This window comes from Microtus ochrogaster, linkage group LG5, assembly GCF_000317375.1.
Source record: "Microtus ochrogaster isolate Prairie Vole_2 linkage group LG5, MicOch1.0, whole genome shotgun sequence".
Classification (NCBI taxonomy): domain Eukaryota; kingdom Metazoa; phylum Chordata; class Mammalia; order Rodentia; family Cricetidae; genus Microtus; species Microtus ochrogaster.
Window position 1 is genome coordinate 34,132,229 of NC_022031.1, and position 24,763 is coordinate 34,156,991.

Here is a 24,763-nt window from a genome sequence, read left to right on the forward strand (position 1 = left end):
ATATACAATGTTCTGGATTTAGTAGGTCAATTTAATTTTCTGGTTTTGTTTTTTTTTTACAGAAATTAAATGCCCCTTCAGAAAGGGCATTAGAGAAAATAAAACAAATAAATGCTTAAAATTCTGAAACTTCAGTGCTTATAATTCCATTCATTAAAGAAAATCTCATAATTGCTACAAAGCTAAGCAAAGGAAACATAATTTGGTTTCTGTAGGATAATGTTTTTCCAAGCTTTAAAGATTACATTTTCTAGATGAAAATTAAGCACAATATTTACATTTTTCAAATAAAGATAGAAAGAAAATGAATATACCATTTAAGGTCCAATTCACAGTTTTTGTAATAGTTGAATGATTTTAATAAGTAATGATTCGTTATTGATGTATTTAATGAAAGGTAGTGCTTGGTGATTTGTTGATATAATAGACTTTCCTTCATGTTTACTCTTTGTTTTGTTTTCTTGAGATAGGGTCTTGTGCAGTTTAGGTTGTTTTTGAACCTGCCAAGAAGCCTAGGATGGCCATAAATTTCTGATCTTGCTTCTTCTACCTCTAAACTGCTTAAATTATAAAGGTTTGTGACTATACCCATCTATATGTCTATTTTAAGTTTAAACTATTAGTTGAATATGAAATAAATATCATATAGTAAATATAAATGATATAGTGTAGTTAGAATACATAATTCAAATTTAGTTTAAATTTGATAAACATATAATTATTTGTAAAATGTATTTTGAACCTTTACTATGTTGAAGAAAATATACTTAATATTGAGGAAGCAAAAAGCAGATGATGTTCCAGTTCAAAGATCTCTGACATTGGGTATCTTTGAAGTCTAATATGACACCAAATTAATAAGAAGCAAATGCAACATTTAGCAGATTAGGTGACTTTTTTGAGATCTGCAGCTGGGGAGGGTCCAGAAGTGGCTTACTACCGAGCTAGCTCATTACACATGGCAGAAACATGATATGCATCAAACAATAAAGCAGTAAAGTTCGAAAGGAACAGCCTGCATACGAACTGTGTACTATATTGCCCACATCCTGATTAAGTGAATCCAAGGTACATGAGACAGCACTATTTACAAACTTTAAGGAAATCAGTGGGCATGGAAATTGCCATCCACCATGTTGTCAAAATAATCCCAGACCAACTGCTTTGAACACATCTGAATATTGGTATTTGAATTAATTTATAATTAATTAGATCATTGTAGTCATCTTTACCCTTTGTCTCACCCCAGCAAAATCTGGGAATTTGATACTATTTTCTTGCCCCGGTTATTGCCTATTAATTCTTCCTTGAGTGTCATATTATTGAGGACCTTCTAATGAATAATTATTTCAGTCCACATACAAAATCCATGTGATTTTTTTCTTAATAAAACCTAAATACTAAAACAAAAACTATTTTGAATGAGCAGACAATATTATCCGTTATGGAAGAATCTTCACCTTCAGTCTCCCAAATATTGCTCTTTTATTCTCAATTTTTAACATCAGTTACCAATCAATTAAAGGATACACAATTTTTACCTATGATCTTTTAAGTAAACCTTATTTATTTTTCCGAGATTGGGTCTTACTATGTAGCCATCGATGGCCTAGAATTTGCTATGTAGAACAGGCTGGCATCCAATGTCACATAGATCTACATATCTCTGCCTCTAGAATGTCAGAATTTTCCTAGTTTTTTATTTTCCATTATTAATCCCCAAATAAGGATGTTTCCCTCAAAATATGTGAAACCTAATTTCTCCTTATTGCTGTTCATAAGGAGCAAGTACTTCTTACAGGAACCCAAACACATCACTTGCTCTGGAACATAAAATGCCTTTCTCTGTGTGAAGTGGTTTTTCCTCCTACAACGTTCTGGGCCTTCTTAAAGCCACTACTCTGCTATCATATGCGTGGGGGAATTTCTCTGATTCTCCAAACAGAGCTTTCAGCTTCCTCTAAAGTTCCAGTACTTGTCACCAGGTCAGCTCTTCCGGTTCATGAGTAGTAGTTTCTGTTAGACTTCCTACGTAGAAACTGGGAATGTGCCTTAGTCACATGGAGCAAAAAACAACGGATGAGGAACTACAGCCAGCACATATAATGAAGGAGCCATCAGGAGAACTCAAATAACAGCATACCCTAAACAATTACAGCAACAAAAAACATGAGAGAGAAGGGAGCAAATCCAAAGTATAGAAAAAATGTGTGTCGATACCGCTCCTCTCCTCCAGCAGGATTCCTCACTTTCAGTCTCCAATGCTTTTTTTTATTTTCTCAGTCAATTTTAATGAGTGGGAAATGTATGTATGTGTGTGTGTGTGTACATATACACATGTACACACACACACATACATACAAAGTGCAAACTTAAAGAGTAACACATTATTTTTCTTATTATACTAAGAAAAATTAAAGTACATATCAGCCAAGGGTATGAGGAGAGAGGAAATATTTCTACATTGTTAGTAAAATGAAGTTGACATCCTTTCTGGAGTACATTGCAAAAAAAATGTCAAGTTTAAATAGAGATATAATTTTATATAAAACTTACCTTCTAGATAACTACATAAATACTTAATTGAGTAAACATATAAACAATCACATTGGATCATGTGTTAGCAAAAAGCAAAATAACTAAAACATTTACCAATATAAAAAGAATAAACAAATTATAATTCGGAACTATTATGGATCCTAAAATGAGGTGTTAAGAATATGCAAATCATATCTAGAAAATGAGCATACAGGAAAATACATGAAAATATGACCATAATTTTCTATTTATTCAAAAATAAGATCTTAGAACAAAATTCACAATATAAGCATGTATGCATTTAAGATATAAATGCATGGGAATAGAAAGTGGGTGGAAATGTAGACATGTCATTGAAAAGGAAGATTCAACATTTTACATTGGGCACATAGTGGTAGCACTCCAGGAATGTGGCAAAATATTCAACATTAAAAGTATCAGACATGGATTTCAAGCTATCTCTTTTGTATAAAATAAAACTGTAAGTTCAGCAACACTGTCAACTATGTGTATAATTTTATAAAATTACACTATCAACATCACCACTGAAATCTTTATCTTTGTAGCGTATAAAAGCAGAGTGGTGCAGGGATAATTCTCCCCATAACTATGCCATCTGGAATGAAATGTGCACGACAGAGTTGAAGATCTAGACCCCCTACATCAGTTCTGACACACAGAGTGGCTGAACGTACTTCTCCGCTTCTTACCTATCTACATGTAAAATCCTTAGAATAGTATTTCATCTCCAAAGATTTTGGAAATATTTTGTTCATGGTTGGTGGTTAATAATATCTAGTCTCTTTTATCTTTTTTGAATAGAACTCTTGTCAATGGAGCTGAATGATAAATTATGCAACAGAACATCATTTGCATGATTGTCTGTATAGTCAGTGATTTGATCTCCTGTTTACAATGCAATATTGTCTTTAACCTTTCACTTCAAAGCTGTCTTCATTTTATGCCCCTACTCATAAAGCCAAAGAACCATACAAGTTGACAAAAAAGTATTAAAAAGTTATTTAAGTCAGGTTTCACACCTTCACGTAAAATGATAGACATTAAAAAACAGAAAAAAATATTAGTGTATTTTAATCATTTAGCCAACAGAATTTCTAGCATTTGCCTGAATGTCTGATCTAGCAATGTCCTAAGCTCTATTATAGGAAACAGACATTTACAGGCATAGCTACATCATTTCCTTTGGAATTACACTATTGCTTTTGTCTTCATATTTACTAGAAATAGTGAAGGAGATGACATTTAGCAGGGGAGATAAGACCTACCAGCAGGGAACAATGGAACAATAATAGGGAGGGCTGAAATGATGTTATCTCTTGAGAAACAATGGGAATAGGTTGCAACTCAGATGTGATGACAGATTCAGGCAGAATTTGTCCCTTGGGGTTATTCCATCAGCTGTTTTGCCAGCTGTTGGTGATATACAAGACTTCTACATAGCAGGGTACAGAGGGTTTTGTAGAAAGTACCCTCCAATTAGCAAATTTAACACTTTTCCCACACACAGGTAACGTGACCACATTTCTCTGAAAGTGCCTGGTTCTTAGGAAAATTAATAATTTTTGGACTAAATAAAAGATTAATTGAGACACTCAAACTTAAACATCTGCACCTATAACTGTATAGAGTGACAGGTGGGCAACTAGTTTTCCATTTAACAATATTTAGTCAAAATCTGGCATAATTTTCAAGAGGAAGAATTCAATTTGGCTAACTGGAAAAAATCTGATTATTAAACTAAAACAAAACCAAAAGACAAGTAATTGGGAGTCAACAGATGTTCTTTTTCCTGAGAATTAGGATTCTACAAGCAACGACAAAAAGAAAATGTGCTAAATATGATTCACCTGTCTCAGAATTCAATAACCAAAATTTAACCATGATTTTTTTCTACTTGTGAATCTATAACCCAAACATTTTCTATCTTCAACTAGCATTGCCTTCTGGACTCACACCAGTAACAAAAGTCAAGGCTGGGAAATACTTTATTAAAGACTTTCCCTAAAGTTACCTATGTTCTATATTCCCAAATTGGGAGAAAAAAAATTGAACTAGTGAAACTTTTTAAACAACGTCATCTTAAAATAATCTGATTTGAATTCCTTAACATTTTTTTCAACAAGAATGGGAAGATTGCTGCTTATGGATCAAACTTGAATGCTAATAATTCTGTCCAAGATTATAGTCTTTTCTTCAGTAATGAAGGACTTGGCTCATAGTTATATAGTTGATGACTCAGAGAAGAAGCTACTTCCTTCTTTTTAAAGGTCTCTCTCTCTCTTCCACCCGTGTGTGTGTGTGTGTGTGTGTGTGTGTGTATGTGTGTGTGTGTGCATTTGTGCATATGTGTGGTAGTTGTTTGCGGATTCCTACAGAAACCAAAAGCAGATTTAAATATCCTGTAGCTTGAATTAAAGATGCTTGTGGGCTATTCGAACGTGTTCTCATAACTGAACTCAGGTTCTCTGCAAGAACAGTATCTTTTCTTAACCACTGAGCAAATTTTCAACCCATTTTCCTCTCTTTTTTTTATCCGACAAAGAATATTTTTATTCAATAGTTCTAATATGTATAGGTTATTGCATATCTAGAAGTTATAATATTATATATTCTGTTTTTAAGGTAGTTCACATAAAATATAAATTTATATAATAAGTTACTATATTGAGCCAAAAATCCAATACTAAATGAAAGAATCAATACTTTGCTAACATATAAATAAATAAAGCAAAATAAATGTAGCATGAAGCTAAATATGACAACTGAAGCAAAAATACTGTTTATTTTATAAAATATGACATACAACATTGGCTTGGTTAGAATCCCTATATGGAATATTTTTGGGAAAAGATTAAAATTGAAATTAACCTTCGTATTAATAAATATGTACTGATATTAATTTGAGAACCAATATTAGAACAAGGCTATGAAAAGCCAGGGCTTTTCATAAAGAACCTGTAGTCTTTATACACATTGGTTTTATGTTACCTTTGTGTTATTGTATAAACTGTAACAATATAATCCAATTAGTACCATAATTAATATAAGTTTAAATAAGTAAGCAAATTCCTTCTCATCTTTAAGTAATTTTCCAAATATTTGTTTTGTTTAAGGTTTAGTGGAGACAATTGCAGTCTGAGGATATTTCTGCAGTTAAGGAGACAGTCTGAGGATAGGTTTTCTTCTACAGTCCATTTCTTATTCACCTAGGTATTAAGCAAGGTCATATGTTGCACTTATTCCTCATGTCTTTTATTATCTTTAAACCAGAATGGCTTGCCTTTTTTAACACTTTAGATTTAATGACTGACATTTTAAAGACTTGGGACCATGCCAGTCATTTAAATATCCAATTATATAGTTTTTTTTCCAGATTAATTCAATTCTTCATTTTGACAGTTACATGTTCTTTTGCTTGTTTGCTTTGTGTGTGTGAGAGCAGATAGATCTGCAAAGTTGGTGTTAACTTAGATTCTCTTATTTGAATATGCATGTCTTAAAGAAGTTGAAGGTATTTCAGATATATTTCTATATACCATGCTCCTGAAGCTTTCTGTGTTTTTGTCCTTATTTCATTCGGGGCATTCTTCTATAGAACAACTACATCACATCTACTCATATTTAACAGGAGGGATAATAATAAGTCAAAAGTTTTTTGTTTTTATTTCAAGTCCCATAATCTCCACAAATGTCTCAGCATAGATAAAGTCTCCCAGGAATATGCAGCTGTGTAAATGCATCAGTGTCTGTATTGCCATTCGGTCAGAATCCTGGGAACTGGCTTAGGATAGTAACAGCCTTTTCATGTGAATGTTCCAGTTGTTCCTTAAGATGGTTCTGAGATGGGCCCAAGGTCTAGTGCTACTATTTTATAGTGGAGGGATCCAAGCCTTGATTTTAAAATAACTTGTCCAAAAATCATATTGGTAATAAGCAGTAATGTGAATATCATCTTAAGTGTCTGCTCTGAAAATGAACTGCACAATGCCATCTGGAGTTATCATCATAGTATAATGCCTTGATTAACACTGATAAGAACCCTGGAAAATAGCTCATTAAGAGTATGCTGGTTAGCTTTACCTATCAGCATAACCTAGAACTATCTGGGAAGAGAGTCTTGACTGAGTCATTATTTAGATTGGTTTTCCTGTGTACGTGGCTGTGGGGAAGTCGTGCTAATTTACTCAAACAACTTTTCTAGGATAGGACCTGAACTACTGAGAGTGAGGGAAGTGAGCAGAAAAAATAGGTACTTTTGTTCCTCCCAGCCCTGGACTATTGTGCTAGTGAGCTTTCTGTTGTGGTGACAGCCACAGTCACAAAAAGTGACTTGGGGAGGAAAAGGAATTCCAGCAGATTTTTTCTTCTTCTTCTTCTTCTTCTTCTTCTTCTTCTTCTTCTTCTTCTTCTTCTTCTTCTTCTTCTTCTTCTTCTTCTTCTTCTTCTTTCTTTCTTTCTTTTGTTTTGTTTTATTCTGAGACAGGGTTTCTCAGTATCTTTGGAGCCAGTCCTGGAACTCACTCTGTAGACAAGGTTGGACTCAAACTCAGAGATACTCTTGCCTCTGTCTCCTGAGTGCTGGGATTAAAGTTGTGTACCACCACTGCCTGGCTCAGCTTACTTCTTATGCAACCCAGGTTCATATGCCTAGGGGTTGCAGCAGTCCCAGTGGGATGGACCCTCACACATTAATCATCAATTGAGAAAGTGTTCCATGGACATGTTCCTGGGGAAATTTAATGCTACAATTTGTCAGGTGATATTTTCTCTTCTCCAGTTTTTCTCAAGTTGATAAAAAACTAATCAGCATGACTGTAGATGTTATGCGTGATGTGATGTGACTGAAGATGAGGTCTGTATTCCTGTTTTTCATCCCCTCAGAACTGTAAAATCAAACAAAACCTGCTTCCATAAGTGTTTTTTTGGTCAGGATATTTGACCGTAGAACCAAACATGAAATTAGAACCAAGAGTAAGGTATGTTGAAGGTTGTCCAAGAAATTCAAGTACAACTAATTACCACAAATCTTTATATTTTAGATTATTACAGCAACTTTTACCTTTCATAAAGTCCTTTAACTTTATTTATGTGTCTAGTTGACTGAAGGTATTTAAGCCTCATTTTTTTCTTTTTTCTTTTCTTTTTTTTTCTACTTTTTCTTTTTAAGGACTGCGTTCTCTGTGCTGCTTCAGAGCCTATGCTTTCCTGGAACTAGTTCTTGTAGACTCGGCTGGCCTAGAACCCACAGAGATCCACCTGCTTCTGCCTCCTAAGTGCTGGAATTAAAGGCATGTGCCACCACTGCCCTGCACCTCATTAGGTTTTGAGCACAATTTTTAAATGTTCATGTTGACTAAGAGCCAGTGTGATAGAACTTCATTCATCGTCAAGTGCTGAGCATATATAGGATGGCTGATGTCGAAAACACTGCTCTGAATAATTTTGAGTTAAGCATTTAATCCTGAGTGTAACTCTTTAGGGAAAAAAAAGAGAGATGGCAGATACACCAAATGTTTATTGATTACTCTTTAGTTTGGATGAATGTTCCCCAGCAGTCCTTATTTCAAAAAAGCTTGGTCACAATAGAGAAATATTGTAAAGTTCAATGAAAATTAAATTATAACTATAATGAAACAACTAAAACTTTTATGGGGCTCATGTCTGTAATTTCAGCACTCCGGAGGCTAAGGCCAAGCACAGCTGTGAGCTAGTCTAGAGTCATCCACTGTAGGAGGGAGGGCCACTTGTTCTTCCTGGCTGCCCAGAACCAAAATAATCACACAGAAACTGTGTTAATTAAAACACTGCTTTGCCATTAGCTCCATCTTCGTATTGGCTAACTCTTTCAGGGGAGTCTTGCATATATGCAAAATTAATTTTATAAGAGAAAACGGAGCAGGTTGTGTCAGCGTATATTGTTAAACACTGTACTTACTAAGTCTGAGCCATTGATTACTCTGGGTTATTAAGCTGCTTGTATCACAGCTGTTCCTGAGATTTGATCAGAAAATTGTTCTGATGGGCAAGACATGGTCACTGTTAATTTAGCAGTTTAATTTTGAGTTTTCTCACTATTGGGGTATTATTATGGGGTGTTACATACTTGGTTATGAAATACAGAAAATATTTAAAATGGCTATTAAAAGAGAGAAAATATTTTAGCACTATGAATAGGATGATAACATTGTGTTCTGTTATCTGACTTTAAATGCAATCAACATGCAATTTGAAAATTCTTTAAGTAGACAATTTCCAAATTATAAAATTGTTCTAAAAGTACCATACTAGCAAAAAGTCAGTACTTAGAAGTTAGAGTGTGTTTTGCAAATCGATGTGGAAAACAATATGAATATTAATGTGAAGGATTGACTGGAACTGCTGGTTGCACATGACTGGTTGTTGGCAATCAAACAAAAAAATCAGTCAAGGAAAACTGCATTTGAAGCAATAACTACGAAGCAGAGATTATTATTAGCCCTAGAGTCATTGATAAATTACCGGTGTGACATGGTACAGAGGCTTCCTAGGTCTACAAGCTTCAGCTTTTTCTAAGGAGAACAACTCTCCTAAAGGGTTTCCTAAGCTGCTCAGGAAGTGAGACCGTTGAAGAGATAATGGTAGTTCTTGCTTCTGGAGTTGCCTGCAGGGGTCACTGTTTCTTGTTAGCAACTGGATTCTCCAAATACATTCTAGTTAAGCACCCATGGACAGTATTAAACAGAGGGTTCAATAAGTTAAAGGTGAGGAGAGACAGAAAATGCATCAGGGGGTTGGGCAACCCTAGACAGAAATAGTAACAGTTTTAGACTCATATGAAGACAGTCTTGGCAGATTCTGGGGGTAGCCTAGGACATAGAGGCTGAAAGAGGAGAATTCAAGGTAAAACCATATTCTGGAAGAAAATGTCTTATTTGTATAATTAATAGCATAGTCCTCCTCAAAAGAATGATTGGAAAAGCCAGTTAGTTCATAGCAAGGTGCAAATGCTTGTGCTGATGTGTTTAATTAAAGACAGAGCCTCCTTGCATCTGAGGACAAGGAGAAAGGGAAGCTTAATTAGACTCCCAGGTCCAGAAGGAGAAAGCACTCCTGGATGTCTGCACAATAAACAGCTCTCATTCAGACCACTACTTCCCACCGCCCCGCTTTTAAAGACCCCCATGACTTGCTTGTTTTTTGTCTGTTGGTGGTTTTTAGCATGGTCTGTTTTATTTTTGATAAATTAGCTAAGTTTGATCACATAATGCTAGGAAGATTTGATGCTTAACAGTGGTTCATAGAAACGTGGGATTCCAGAAAGATTTCTATTGGTATAACAATTCCAAACAAATTCCATGATTTCTCATGGTCTCCTGCCTAGTGCAAAGTCTTCCAGTCTTCCACATTGTTTAACTTCTCTCATCTCTGATACATATTTACAAGCTAAAATCTTATAGGGAAAAAGTCTATTTGACGACATTTTCTGCTACCCCATATCAGATTATTTTAGTACCTAAATTAAAATTATTTTTAATTATATTACTACCTCATTATTTTCTTTTTACTATCACTAGAACTAATTGAGAAGAACAATGCCGACAACAGATCATGGTTTCATGGACTAGAGCAGAAGCTTCAGAGATGCCAGATCATTGAAAACCTGATCTGCTTGTTGGGATGCTGGGATGCTGTGGTGACCTTATTTATTGGAGTCCATAAAATGAATTGCCTTAAAACTCAAATTTGAATGAGAGTCACTGGGAAAACACGGAGTTTAGGAAACAATCAGAACAGAAAGAAAGAGTGAGAACCACTAAAAGAGAGATTCCCATAAATGATGACTTTTAGTAAGTCTTAAATTTGTGTCTTTTATCTTAATTATTCCAAAAGTGATGGAACTCATTTTGCAGGTGGATGGTGCTTTTATGTGTGTGTATCTTTGCATGTGTGGACACTTGTGTGTGCTCATGTGTGAGCATGAAAACGGAGGACCATAATTGATGCTCGATACCTTCCTTGTCTCTGTCAATTGTTGCACATTTTGGATATATCTCGTTTGTTAAGTAATATTTATTCCCTTCTCAGATCTTTGACGGAGTTGAAGATTATATAATTGTAGTTATTCTCTACATTATTTAGACTCCTTGAGATAGAATGTTTAGCAAAACTTTTGTTCTCAATATTGTTTGTTATATTTATTATTTGTTATTATTGTATGTAGTTGTATTTGGTTTAGTTCTGTCTTATTTAGACAAAAAGGGAAGATGTAGGGATAAGTCTAGCCCCTTAGGGGGCGTGTTTGCCTGGGGCTAATGTTTACCTATAAATCTGGCGAGCATGCTCGCAGAGCTTGCTTCTGATTTCCTAGTCTTCGCGGGAACGATGGTTCTGTAAGTCTATTTCCCCATTAAAGCTGTATATATTTTTACAATCTGTTTGTATTCATTTACGCTGTTACACCAGGATCTGTGTAAAAGAGTATGATACATGATATATGATCCAGCTTGATGAATGCAGGACTTTGCACAAATGATGCTTACATTAGAGCGGCAAAACCACAAATTTATAGCATCATTTTCCCTGTCATCTGTTTCAAAATCCAGATAATGTCTGAACAGTCGAAACAAATAGACTTATATGTCAAATTTTATTTATCTACGACTTTGGAAAGAGGCTAAATATTTTCTTTCTGGTTATCATTGGCAAATGTTAGATTAACTCACTGGAAAAAGACAATTGTCTTGTCACTTGTTGAAGATGCTACTAGTTCAATACTTTTTCAAAGAAAAAAAATGGTTCTCAGCTATATCCAGACTGTACCTAATAATATGTTGAAGTGACCAGAATTTATATCCATAAAATCATTTGAATAACAATGTTACTACATATTGTAAGAGTACATTAAATGTGACATCTACTCCATTTTCCGCAGTCTATGATGAGCATTCCAGAATCCACACTGTGCTATTCACGCTTCTGAGATGAGCTTGATCAGTAGATTATTTTAGCTACGATACATACAGAAGCATCATTTTGATATCAGAAAATAGCCTTCAAATTATGAAAACAGAAAAAAAAGAAGCCTTCTGAGCAGTGATTAAAGCAACTGAAGGAAACCTAAAATATGAGTTTCAAGTTTGGCTTCAATTGGAGCTAATATTATAAATAAAATATTGACAAAAAACCAGTTAGATTTTTTTTAAAAATCCCCAGTGTAACTATAAAGAATATTACCGAGCATTTTGAAAGCTAATTTTTGAGGAAGATGAATAAACACAGGTTCTGCCTTTGTCACTCACTAAATTTGGAATATTTAATATAAATGTGACCCTTACATAAATTTTATAAACTTTATAAACTACTTGTAAGTAGTAGAGACTACTCCAAAATGTGTAGCACAGTCACTGTTACAAGCACGCACTTACTCTGTCTTCAATATTTGCATTTGTTGCTGTGCTACAAAGCATTGTGATCCAACTAAGGTAGATTAACTTTGTGCAGTTTCAAGAAAAGTGTCATCCAGGAGCTTAAGAATAGATTTGTGCCATAAATGGTGAAACTAAATATATTTTACTGAACAATCCTAAAATAAAACAGCAATCACACAATTTTATAATACATGTGTACATAAACATAAGAAATAATTTCTCAGAAGCACATGTTTGTAAACGTATGAAGCTCTGGCTAAACGTAACTAGTGAAACTGGAAGGAAATGTGAAGATATGTATCCATATAATTTTAATCTTATTCTTTTCCTAATAGATCTATTAAATATTTCATATAAATATTGGCATTCACATTACTAAATTTTTCATGAGCAGTAAAACCAAATTCACATTGGCTCTGACAATATGCACAGTTTACAAACTTACTATCAGAACAAAGTCTAAGAAGAAATGCCTTCCCTTGGTCAAATTTAAACCCGGAGAAAGTGATCCAACCAAAATGGCATCCACAGTGAGTTGAGAAGTTGATCTTTTTTTTTTCCCAGGTAAAAAGCCTCTCATTTTCAAAAATAACTTCCAGTTAGTAACTCAAATTGTAGTTGGGTTCCAGAGGAATGGAAAACACAGTAGTAAAAGCCAGTCACAGAGTGCTGTCCATGGCAGGGTGGTAGACATGAGTAGGAAGATTTGTGGGTGTTCCCGGGAACTTGTCAGTCTCCTGTCCATTTTCAATAGGAGACTCACAAGTTCCTGCAAATGCACACAAACGGATTTTAAGCTGGTGCCCATTGCTGATAAGCAGATGCTTACAGTTCCTCCAATTCTGATGAGTCTGGTTATCAGGTCCCTCTGTCTTGTCCACCATGGCTTAGCTGGTATGAGTAATTCATTGCAAACAAGGATGGTGAAAACCCAGGGCACTGGTCACTCCTGTTCTTCAGTCAACAGTTCTTAACTGAGTAACTCCTACCCCAGCAACTCCAATTGTCTTGAGTATGCGATGATGAATATTTCCTTGATTTTATGACAATGTTATTGGCCATCTGTCCAGATTATTTTCAATAATGCATGAGCAAACTCATCATTCTCCAATGTCCAGTGAGGCAGTGCATTTTTGTACAACATGCTGCATTTGGATTTTGTGGTACAATGAAAGAACCCAAGGACAAAAACTTAGAGTTCTGAATTCTAGTCCTGCTGTGGACAAAATCTAACATATTTGCCATAATGACCCTTTCATAGGATTGTATCTAGAATGCAGCATTCATGTAACAAACTAACTCTGCAACCCCAGTTCTAAGGTAAGCAGGAGAGAACAGTAGGGCCTATTAAACTTCCATCCTTCTAACACACAGCCTAGTTTCAGAGGGAGAGAGAGAGAGAGAGAGAGAGAGAGAGAGACCCTATGTCAATGGAATAGACAAAGCAAAAAAGGAGGATACCCTTATCCAATCTCCCATGTACATAGAGATGCACATTCCTATTATTTTACACTCACACACATGCAAACAAATAAATATTTTAAAATAAAAGGATAAAATATCAGCATCTATAAATCATATACTATACATCTCATTGCACTAAATTAAAATCCAAATTTAAAATTTAAAAATTTAAGAGTGCTTATAATAGTCTATGTAAATTAGTAATATTTCACAACTTTCGAAAAAAATAAGCATTGCATAGGCAGAGACAAGGTACGATGTCTCTATTTAACCTTTATACCTACAAATCCTTCACTATCTGATATAATCTGTGATGCTGAATAGTAGATGAAATTTATATCTTATGTAAATGATGAATTTTGAATGCCTGAGACTATGTATTGACATGATTTTCACAGGAGTAGGTTAAATGAAAAATAAGTGTTATATGTTCTTTTCCCTCATGGCATTTGCATGAAATTTTAGCTTATGAGTAAACTGAAAACCACAGTTTCAGATAAGTCAAGACATGTTCAAGAGAAACACTAAGTGGAAAGTAATTGTAAAACAAGGAAGGGATCTAAAATCAAAGTGAGCTTTCATGCCTTATATACACTCTCTGTTCATAGGAATATGTTTAAATTGAGTCTCAATCCTAAAATTTCCCAATGATGCTGTGAATAATACTGACTATCTCATAGTGGTTTGCCTATTACTCTCTTCAGCAATACTGAGGCTGAAAATGGAAGACAGAATAAGTCGGATGTGACAGACCTGGCACTAAATTTATAGGCTAATTCCAAAACCTTTAATTTGGAATGTAATTCCTAAGAAAACCTTTACAGACTGTTAGCCAAATTGATACCTGATTGTGTTCATGAAAATATGATGATATTATCACTGGCAGGAATTGTGGCAACCTCAGATTGACCATGGTCTCTTCTTAGAAAACTTTTTTTTTCAAGTTAACTGGAAACATTATATAGGATGATGAAACATCACACTGTTGCTACATTTCTTAACAAGAAACACCATTCTTTGACACCATATTACGGTTTGACTGTTAACCTTTCTGCAGCCTACCAAAGTAATACATTATCCAGGGAATTCTCATAAATCAGTAAGTACATAGTGAGGAAAATACTAGAAAAGATACAATAAGGAATAGAAGTATTTTAAAGCATGAAGCAATTCATACAGATGATACAATGCTGCAAAACATTTGGAGGAACTGAAAGTGTCATTTTAAAAGAGTTTATAGTACAAAACTTTTCCATTTTACTATGGTTTTCATGTCATTGCTCCTTTCTATTGAATAAAATATTCAAGGATATTTGAAATATCCTTGAATATTTTATTCATGCTAGAATGTAATGACACATCTGTCAAGGTATTTTTTTCTTGGAATTTGTAAATCAGGAAGATGTCAGTGTGTGTGTGTGTGTGTGTGTGTGTGTGTGTGTGTGTGTGTGTTTGGTGTGAATAGAGGAGGGAGATCTGGAAATGGAGTTACAGGTGGGTGTAGGCATATGTGCTCAGAGACAAGCTATTCTCCCATGGAAAAACAGCAAGAACTCACCCCCTAAACTATCTTCCCAGCCACAGAGAATAATAATGTTAGTTGAAAGTGGGGAAATTGTAATTCATTGCTCCATACTTGCCATAGCAATTGGGGAATATTCCAATAGGGTATGCTGACAGGCTGTGGCTATAATTTTGATGTATGTGTTTATTTGTTTACAGAGAATGTCTTCAAACTATTTAATATTAGCTCGTAACCTCTGAAAATTCAACTTCCCTTACCTGTATCATGTATCTTTATCAAAAGTAATATATTGAGTAGCTAGAACTATGTCTCTTTATTAATAACCATTTTATAATGGCAAGAATCTATATGCATAGCTTAAAATTAGCAACAACCTAATATGTAAAGAACCACATTGTCAAATGAAAATATGACACAGCACACAGCGCACAACACACAGAAGAGCAGCAATAGCATCTGTAACTTGCAGCTTGTCTCTGCCTCACACTAACCCTCTGGAACAGTTTTCTCAGTGTGTGAACTTAAATGAATTTGGATTAGTTTAAATTGAGAAATAACATTATAATCATGCTACAAGAACAGAAATAATAAAAACTTAGCATCACATTTCTGGATAGTAACTGACTTTTGGAAAAACTTCTTTTTTAAAAAAGATAAGAGTTTTTTAACCTTTGATTATATCCAGATAGTAATGACAATGAGACCTGATATAAAATATTTAATGTAATTTCTAAGCATCTTTTATTTGAGGGAAACCTTTTGTACTATTGTTTTTTAATAATTCATATATTTTAAAAGAACATAAATGTGAAGGGGAAAATGTTTTTTCATATTCTCCATTCAACAGATATTTTAGGAGTAAACATAGTATTAGGCTTCTAGAATATGTGTACTAGTATGATAATTATTTTGTATTGCAGCATTAGTGGGAATAGACTTCCCACTGAATCCTGGGGATTATTTTTGACACTTCTCAAACATTAAGTTCACTATACCCTATCTATTTTTGATGGTTATACAATATACAATTATATAAATTCATCTCAATAGTTAATCACCCCTATATCCATGTGAAACAGCATCTGTGTTCTAATCCTACAATGAATGTATTTTAGTTATTCTTCTCATTTCAATATACAGTTTATTTCATGGGAAACAAGACACAGGTTTATTATTTTCTGTCTCATTTCTAAATAGTGAAAAATTGACAAACTGGCAGAGTACACTTCCATCAGCAGATAATACAGTAATCATTTCTGTGTCCTTGACAACATTACATAGCTGTGTGATAATTAAAATTTTTTGAATATTTGTAGGAGAAAAAAGTATTTTATTACTTCTTTTTTGCTAATGCATAAAATACTTATGATTTATATGCTTTGCAATTTGTTGATTTCTTTGGTACTCTTTTTCTATAAACTGCTCTTGATAATTCTTTTATACTTTTAATTACCTTTGACTTATTTCAGGAAATATTTTTGTCATTATTAAAGAAAACCATGTGTCATATACATGACACATAATTTTTATGCATTTCTTTAATATTTTTGTTTGTGAAACCTTTCACGATATAGACTTTTTAAATACAATTCAAATTAAATTGATATCATCTATTTACAAGTTTGAGTTTTCATGATTCTTAGAATTTTCTTAACTGAATATCACAATCAGCTGATACTTTTGAGTTTTGTTACTATTTTTGTTAGATAACTTAACTAGAACTTATTTTTTATCTGCAGAAGAACAATAGTACTTTTGGCAATGAATATTTAGTGTCTCAACCTTTTTCATTTGTTTTGAGGGGTTGCTTGTTGGTTCCCTGGCTGCCCAGAACCAAAATAATCACACAGAAGCTGTATTATTTAAAACATTGCCTGGCCCATTAGCTCTAGCTTCTAATTGCCTATCTCTTAAATAATAATTTAACCCATTTCTCTTAATCTATATATCTCCACCTGGCTGTGGATTAATGATTAAAGCTCCAGCATCTGTCTCTAGCTTCATGTTACATGGCTTCTCTTTAACTCCTCCTTAAAATTATAAATTAAAATTATACCTAATAAATTCTTCAACTCAATCAAAGACACCAGAATGCTATTATATTGCCTAAGTAAACAGGAACTGCATTGTAAGAAATTTCTAAAACTGTAGAATTGACAGAGACATCTTGCTTCCTGGACAGTCGCCCAAAGTTCTTCTATACCACTGGGGCACTCATCTTCAGCCTACAGGCCCATAGTATCCAGCACACTTTTCCATGAAGCAGGAAATTTCAAAGACAGTTTTGCCTTTATTGGCAGTTTGTCAGTCACTTTCTTCTGTGTCCTGCATAATGCCTGGCAGACTCTTTCATGTAGCAGGAACCCCAAAGGCCTGTCTCACCTTTAGGCAAGTTCAGCCGTCATTTCCCTCTGGGTCCTGCATTTCCAGTTCATCAAGCAGTCCAGGCAAGATCAGTTTCTTGCAAAATGGCTATCAAACTCTGTAAGGAACCTCTTCCATGCCTGTTATCCCCGTGCAGTAGATTGGTGCTGCCAGGAGCAGATGCGTCTCAATGTCATGAAAAGCCCTACGTTATTAAAAGATTTTAAATGTCATATTCTCTTATTCTTTGAAAGATATAAAAAATACTTATGTATCTCTATATATCTAGAAATCCTAACTAACATGACTATAAGCTACACTATTATAGATAATTCTCTATTTACCTATATTTCTTAATTATACATTACATTCTAAATGAGCTGCACAAACACAATACCTTAATCAAGAGCAGAAATAAACATATAACAAAATTGAGCTTAATTTTGTATCAATAGATCAAGATCCATACCAATGTAAATCTCTATAGCATATCCCCCTTTAAATGTAAACAAACATTAATAAACAAAATTTGGAAATATGGGCATAGTTCTCTCCAAAATGTTTCCCCCAATTTATTGACCAAAGTAATTTTTGAGGGGTGTTCAAGACAACTTTCAGGGAGTATTGGTCCATTAAACCATGTTAATTTGGAAGAAATCCACATGTTCTCACCTTCGGTGAAAAAAAGAACCTTTTTTTTCCAAAGCAATGCATTTTTTAGACCCATATTTTGAATTCAAGATACCTTTAAATATATATGTTGGTTTAGCTTAACAGCCCATACAATGAAATGTTTCTCTGTACTTAGCTCCTTCACAGTCCAAAAATTCAAAAAACACAATAATATACATAATTCAGACTCTCTATGTATATTCCATCGTTACTTGATTTATTCTTTTTTACTTGTCTCTTTAAAGACTTTACTTTTTTTTTTAAATAACTGTATATATTTTTTCTTTCTCTCTCCCAAGGCACGTGGGCTCCAATTTATTGTGAGGGGTTGCTTGTTGGTTCCCCAACTGTGCAGAACCAAAATAATCACACAGAAACTGTATTATTTAAATCACTGCTTGGCCCATTAGCTCTAGCTCTAATTGCCTAGCTCTTACATATTAATTAACCCATTTCTATTAATCTGTGTATTGCCACATTGTTGTGGCTTACTGGCTAAAGTTCTCGTGTCTGTCTGTGGCAGTGCTACATGGCTTCTCTCTAACTCATCCTTTTTTCTCTCATCATTTAGTTTAGTTTTCCCCACCTACCTTTATTCCCTGTGCAGGCCTAAGACAGTGTCTTTATTAACTGATGGTATTTACAGCATACAGAGGGTAATCCCACATCATTCAATATTTTATTAAGAAGTACATAATCCCCTCATGGGTATTTGAATGGTTCCTTATCATGAAAGACAGAGTTCACAATATATACTTGTATTTATTTATAATTAAAATAACATATGAATGTAAACTTTTTAAATATATAGAGGTATAGACTGATAGAAAATAAATAGAATAGGTGAGTAGTTAGATGTGTAGGTGGGTGGTTATTTGGTGATAGATAGATAGATAGATAGATAGATAGATAGATAGATAGATAGATTATATAATTTTTTATGAAGTTAGTTAAGTATGTATTCTTTCACATACTTTTTGAGGTTAGATGTCAGTTTGGGGCAATAAAAACTTAGAAATGACTGTCAGAGTTTTAAACATATTTTTAGAAGCTTTGGCTATTTTAGGAACTATGTAAGTTACAGCTTAATGTACAATATATTGATACAAACCAGTAACAAAATTTATATTAATTTCTAGTAGTAAGTGTTTATAGAGACAAAAGAGACCATTTTAGGAATAAGTTAATTAATATAAAATTATATGAAAGAAAGTAAAGCTTTCAAATAAGCTGGTTATCAAAGACATAGACAATCTGCTCCCAGAGTGTGATATGGAAGCTTAATAAAATTAATATTCTCGTCGAGGACAGACTTCACACTCAAAGCAGGTGAGTTGATGGGTGGTCGTGTCAACCACCTAAAAAGTCGGAACAACTTGGAATATTTCTCTTGCATTCAGTTCCCAAAATATAATTGCATTTATTTGGTAATTGGTGCCCATATGTGATGTGTGATTTTATTTCAGTTCATATTTTCTTGTTTCTGTATTAAAAGAGAATAATTTCCAAGATCTGTTATGAATTTTGTCACTTGTGTCACTATTTCAGAGCCAAGACAGATGTGACTATATGCACAAGATGTCACCTAGAATATGAGCAAGGAATATCATAAGAATGTTGGCACACAATTGTGTAACAATTCTATTTTAGGCCTGCATTGTTATTTCTTGGTAAGAGTAAAATTTTGCTCTTTTTACTCAAGTGCTATAAAACTAATGATGAAGTGAAAAATGAACAATAAAGAATTTAGCTTGAAGCTGTGAGAGGGCATGTGCCTGTAACCCCAATGATTAGAGATAAGTGGATAGCTAAAGTTCACTAGCCAAGCAGTCTAGTTAAAATGGTGAGACCAGAGAAGGTTAAAGGGGAGGGCAGAGGAAGGAAGGGGGTCAGAAAAAAATGTATAGCCCAATAAAGTCAATCAAAGAAAAGAAAAAAAGAAATAGGCCATTAAATTTGCATGTCTAAAAGACAAAAAATAATGGTAAGACCCAGGCTGAGCCTGAGAGACTCAAGTCTTTAAAGTAAGATGCTCCCTCTTCTCCTTTAAGGGCTGGAACTTTGTCTGGTTTAAGCCAGGTCAAGTTTTTTTTTTCTTGCTGTCATTGTGTCCATGAGTTTATATGTGGGGAAAACATAATCAAAATATGCTCTATGAAAAATTATGATTAGCAAAGATGTAGAAAAGTCATGAAAAATACACAATATCAACCTCTGTCTCCTAGTGTAATTATATAAGTTACACTCCCATGCACTGGCCCACTAGTGTGAATAAATAGGCGCACACATCCACACATTGGCCTCCTAGTGTGAATACATAGGTTCACACATCCACACAGTGCACCCCTAGCGTGAATACATAGGTGTACATACCACCACACCTACTCTCTACTATGAATTCAAAGATACACCCCACACACACAACCATAGACATGTATTACCGCCCTATCTCGCATACAAAAATGTTGTGGCTAGATGGAAGTTAGCAAAAAGTAAAATAGCAAAGATTTTTCTTTCAATTATTATTGGCAGGTAGAAAGGATCCTGATCAATAGAAGTAGTATGTTCATATCAAGAAATATAGGGAGGGTTGATGAGGGGCTCAGCAGTTACAGGTGCTTGTTATGTATTACATGCTGAAAGAAAGAACCAGAATCAAACAGTTGTGCTCAGACTGGCATATAATCTAATACTTGTGACTCCTATCACACACACATACACACACAGAGACACACACATGCAAACATGCACACACACACACACACAACCACACAGAGAGAGAGAAAAAATAAGTGTAATAAGAGCAGCACTGTTTGCCATAGCCAGAACCTGGAAACAACCTAAATGCCCCTCAACCGAAGAATGAATGAGGAAAATGTCGTACATTTTATACAATGGAGTACTACACAGCAGAAAAAAATGACATTCTGAATTTTTCAGGAAAATAGATTAAGCTAGAAATCATTTTGAGTGAGGTGACACAGAAAGACAATTATCACATGTCCTCAATCATAGGTGGCTTTTAAACATAAAGCAAAGAAAACCGGCCTACAAAACACATTCCCAGAGAACTTAGACAACAATGAGGATATGAAGAGAGACTTACATAGATCTAATTAATCTACATGGGAAATAGAAAGTAGAAAAAGACAAGATCTCCTGAGTAAATTGGTAGCATGGGAACCTTGAGGGGGGGACTAAACGGGGGATGGGGGAAAACAGGGAGGGTAGCAGAGAAAAATGTAGAACTCAATAAAAATTAATAAAAAAAGAATAGTTCACTGTAATTAATAGGCTGTGTGGCACCAGCAGCAGCCTCATGCCGCCTAAATTTCCGATGTCCCTTGAATGCATCAAGAAGCTATGTTGACTTCCATCATCAGGATTGGACAGGAAAACTCCATGGTGCTGCTCAGTGACAGAACCAAGTGATAAATAATGACTCATTTAACTCCATCATTAAGCAACCAGTGGTTGTTTTTGTGACAATGGCCTATAAATAGCTGCTAAGAAAGGAAGGTTCACTCATAATGATGGAACGGCTATCTGATGACCTCTTACACATTCTCTTAAAAGTCAGTCTCATTTTATTGCAGTGGAAATGAGCTGTTGTAAAAAGAACATCAAATTTTATAAGTCTGATTACCTCTTCAGTATGCATTATATCTCTCTCAAGTAAAAAGTGGTTTTGTGTGAAACAAAGCAGTACTACGTTGGATGACTCCTGTTTCATCTTCAAGCTTCCCACCAAGCCTGAAGACATGAGTTTGAACACAGATCCAAAGCGTGGAAGGAGAGAACCATACCAGCAAGATGTCTTCAGATGTCTATATAGGTGTCGTGAATATGTACAGGCATACACACATGTTAAACAAGCAACTTAGTTTTTCAAAGCATATTACCTAGGGATCTATATGAGAATTTATTTTCAAGTGAAGTCTGTTGAAACTTCCTGTCAATTAATTTTAAAATAGGATTCATGAATTTGTGCAGGAATGTTCTTAAATCTTGTATACACAGAAATTAAAAATAATTCTGAATAGGTAAGAAAAATGATACACTGTGTTTTTAATACCTTTTTCATTCTTTATGTTTATTCATTTGTTGTTGTATAGCAAACAGAGTTTTGGGGTTAAATTTCAATTTTACTTTTCTGGTTAAGTAAATGGGCAGGGATAACAAATAAATATGCCAGCAGAAACTTGTATCCAGGTCTGTCTAGATTATATGCATCTTCCCAGATAATGGCGTTTCTCAAATTATGTGTCTATATGATATTTTTTCATCTTTGAAAAGACGATGCACCTTATTATTCTGTGTTGATCAATGTGGTGTTATATAGCAATCTCTGCACAGCAGGGCATGCAAATGTGGCACTTATTTTAATGAAGAGAAATGCTACTTGTATGTATCATTTATTTCACAGCATACCTAGATTTTACCTGTACTTATACAGTAATGTTTGCTTCAGCTTAAGGAAAATCAACGTACTTTTCTATGCAGTTCATATTCTGTCATTCTAATGATGAGCAGAGAATGAGGCAATTCTATAATGCTATAATCAGCTTTTTTTTTTTACTTCTTCATCATACATTGGCACTAGTTGTTTTTTAATATGCAATGCAGTGATTGCTGAGTGAGGAGCACATGACTTCTGTTTTCTACATTTGCAAAGAACAAATGCAGCCTTTAACCCACCATGCTCCACTGATTCTTGATCCCAGAACAAAATTAAGCATGAATATAAACATGCGGTGCTGTGGCCTTCAATATCAAGGCTACATTAATGAACAAGATCTGCAGATGTAGTCTTGTAAAGTTAATTTGCTTTCATTTCTTATCAAAATCTTTCCTGGTATGTATGAAGAACTGCATCACCTGACAACATCACCTTCAATGACTCAGTAATGGAAGTAGATGAAGAGAATCACAGCTTCCAATGAGTTTAAATTCTCATTCAGGAAACTGAGGCACATGATGTGCACTTTGTTTGATTTCTAAATTCAAATAACACAGTCTTTTATTTATTTATTCACTAAAAGTGTAATCAACACAACACTGAAATAAATTGGGACAAGAGAAAGATAAAACTAGGGGAAGAAAGTCAGTGATCATGTAATTGGTTATTCTGTTCATTTGTAGACTTGTCATACTTTGTAGACTAAGGTAGACCAAATTCAAGACCTTCCTTCATCTGCCACATTAGTAGTAAAGTTGCAAAATTTTACCATTACATCTAGTCAGAAATATTTTTAATCAAATCTAAAATTTAACTTCAATATGGTACACAACATTTTTGTAGTTCACAGAAAAAAAATAGAACTCATTTTAAAGCAGATAGTTTCAAACACATGCTTTTCTGACATTATTAAAGTATTCTCACTTATCATTTTCAGAATTCTTGTTACAACATGAATGGAGAATAACCATTGTAAATGATATTTAATGTGTGGCTGCATAAGTATCATGTAGTGAAACAGAGTTGATTACTGTCAAATCATGGTTCAGTTGTTAAGTGAAGGAATATTAAGGGAAAGAGGATTTTAGACAATTTATAGAAATATTCTGACTTTCTCAATTTGATTTAAGTCTCCAAATTTGGGACCCCCTTTATTGTAAAAAGGAAGATAGCTAAATAATATGAACTATCTCATATGTATGCACAATCATGTAAAAGGCTGTGGATTTAAAATCATAAGTGATAGTATAATGCATGCAATAGGTGAATATTTGAATAGGAACAGGGAAATAACTAACACATTTCTGGAAGACTTTGTGTTTGAAATGTAGAAAAATGCTGAGAATTAAAATGCTAGGTACCAAGAATATCAGATGAATAGCATGATGAATAGAGTTTTAATTGTATAGGGGATGTAAATATGTATATGAAGCATCCAAAGCCGAGTTCCAATAAAATGCAATAGGACGCTTATACCATCACCACCATTTTATAGCTTATAAATTGCTTTCTGTCTCTTTGTAGCTAAAATAAATAAATGATGTTATTAAAAAAATCCTTGTCTAATATTCACCTCTATAGCACATTTTGGAGTGATCAATGCATAGTTTCAACTATTGAAATGATGAGAAATTGGCTATGCCAAATTTTTATAAACAATCTGTACAGTAGGTTTAGACCTGGAATATGAGTCTTAAAAGGCTGAGAACAATTTCATCTCATTGGCTTCTGAAATTTTAATTTCAAGAAGTTTAATAGGAAGAGTTGGGATTACATTTACAACATCTGCCTGGTGCATATATTACCACATATTTTTTTTGTAAACAAGCAAGAAAAAGAAGCAACTTCTTAAAATCCTATCTCGATATTAACATCTCTCATGTAAATTCCCTAACCAGGATTTCCAGTATGTAAGAACGAATGTATAGTTAAGAAAACTGAATCATTGCATCACGTTTAGAAGTCTTTTCAGTTCCATGTCATTCCCTTCCCTGCGTGCTTATGTATCTGCATATATACACATACACAAACACAAATACAAAATGAAGATGTACTTACTTTCCATTTAAATGAAAGAAATGAGGAATCAGGGAAGGAACTCGGCAGTTAAAGTGTTTGCCAAATCAGCAGGCTAAGAGTGGTGGTGTAGATAGGTAGTTACCCACAATGTTTTGGCAATGATCAGAATAATGATGAAATCCATATTCATTGGGAAACTCTGTCTTAAAAGATAAAGCAGATAAGAAACTGGGAAAGACATTTGACATCATCCACTGGTTTCTACTGATTTCTACATATATCAGTACAGGTGAA

At 34.2% G+C, this 24,763-nt stretch overlaps 1 protein-coding gene across 2 annotated transcripts in view; it reads right to left on the minus strand.

The window, feature by feature from the left end:
* Lingo2 (leucine rich repeat and Ig domain containing 2) overlaps positions 1 to 24,763 on the minus strand; it is a 1,024,105-nt gene that overhangs the window by 774,100 nt on the left and 225,242 nt on the right. The window lies entirely within an intron of this gene.